The sequence below is a fragment of the Octodon degus genome, unplaced genomic scaffold (genome assembly GCF_000260255.1).
Source record: "Octodon degus isolate 3935 unplaced genomic scaffold, OctDeg1.0 scaffold00117, whole genome shotgun sequence".
NCBI classification, from domain to species: Eukaryota; Metazoa; Chordata; class Mammalia; order Rodentia; family Octodontidae; genus Octodon; species Octodon degus.
This window is the reverse complement of record NW_004524693.1, coordinates 8,639,455-8,641,287: the sequence shown is the minus strand read 5'-3', so window position 1 is coordinate 8,641,287 and position 1,833 is coordinate 8,639,455. Positions and strand designations below refer to the sequence as shown.

The window sequence follows — 1,833 nt, the reverse complement described above, 5'->3', positions numbered from 1 at the left end:
CTGAGGTCTGTCTCAGTAATGGTATCACCCAGACCACCAACATATAGTGTGGTGATAGTCTTATCCTCAGGCGGGTCAAGACGAGGCATTGTGGAAGCCCGCTTTAGAAGCTTATCTGCTACAGGGTCATTGATTCCATAATACCGGTCTTTAATATTCTGATCAGCAAGGGGGTCATCTGGATCTGTAGGCTTCTCGTGTCTGTACGGACACTCCTCTCCTCTCTTACACTCTCCTTTCACCCAGAAGGAGCAAATGTGGGGCCGATTCCTTTTGTAGTAGGGTGTGGTCCAGGCCAGTTTAAGCAGCATGTCACTGGTGGACGTAGCTTTCCCCAGCATGCCAACTGGCCGTGTTCCATCAGAGTTAGAAATTTCTCTCTCCATATTCTGTGTGTAGTATTCTTTGTTGACATCTGATTTTGGCATGTCGTCTTTAAAAGACAGTCCTGCATCTCGAACCTGGATGGGCAGGCCATATTCTAGGTCTAAGAGGCAGGTCTGGCAAACATTCTTCAATTTACTGCAGGTTTGGCACACTTCAGTCTTCTTGAAGCGCATGCGGACCCCAGGACACCAGCGAAACACTGTGAATGGCCTGGCACAGATTTTGCATTCCTTCCCGTACTTTTCTTTGGTCATTCGGATATATGGGTTTTCTCCAAGGCATGTCTGGCATAGAATCGGAAAGTCCGCATCCTCCCAGTTCTGCCTGTTGTAGGTGTTGGAACCCAGAGAGGTCGCCATTTTGAGAGTGTAGAGGGACAGGAGTAGAATATGAGCTGGAGAACGGGCCCACAAGCATACTTTAAACAGGTGTTCTCATGAAGAATGTCTAGATTGGGGATAGCTAGGCAGTAGGCGAATATGTCTCCAGAGTGATAGCTCTTACTTGCTCCAAAAAGCATCAGATACTTTTTTTTTTTTTTTTTGGCGGAACCGGGGATTGAACTCAGGTCCTTGCGCTTACCAGGGAAGCGCTTATTCCACTGAGCCATCTTCCTGGCCCCCATCAGATACTTTTGCATGATACATTTTATTTAAATTAAATTTATCTTCAAATGAAAAAAATATTAAAATTGCTCATATTAATGTGGTACCACTGGAATTTCAATAAATGTGTATAATGTATAGTTTTCTTTTTCCCCCATAATTTTATTGATAAAAAAATAGCAATGAGAGAGTTTAAAATCAAATCGGTAGGACTGTTTCAATAATTAACACACTGCGTACATTCTTCTTAGTGGTTAATTGCTGTATAAGATGCGGACATGATATCCTATTTACAAGCATCATTAGAACATTTCACTCTATTCATTAAGAGAATGTAACTATATATCTATCCTAACCAATTTGAATACACAGATACAAAATGGACATTCATCTGTATACCCTTTTTATATTAAGTTCCATTATTTGAATATTATAGGTGTGTAAACTCAGCAAAATATTCTAAAAGAGTCCAGTAGCCCACAATAGTATTGGATCTTCCACTTGACTGGCAATGCCAGAAATTGTTGACCTGAGTCCCCTACAGCTCAGCATAAAAGCATGGCTTTACTTCTTATATTTCATTTTTATACTTTTCTGCTGGATGGCTAAGACCAAGGTAAAGCAGGACCTATGCAATAAGAGTTGTAGCTTTTGGGTCTGATATGGTCAGTGAAATCCTCTCAGGATTTATCCTGAGTTCCTGTACCTCAGATTGTAGAACCTTTGTGAGTGTCAGCCATGTGGATGAGTCATGGAAATTGCTTGGCCAATGTGCTCTCTGTGAAAGACTGAAAGAATGTTTTCTCTCCATGTGACTCTCCTTAGGCACACTCTACATCAT

At 41.6% G+C, this 1,833-nt stretch overlaps 1 pseudogene; it reads right to left on the bottom strand.

Moving 5' to 3' along the window:
• Positions 1–2: 2 nt before the first annotated feature.
• On the bottom strand, positions 3–789 carry LOC101575097 (annotated as a pseudogene).
• Positions 790–1,833: the final 1,044 nt, after the last annotated feature.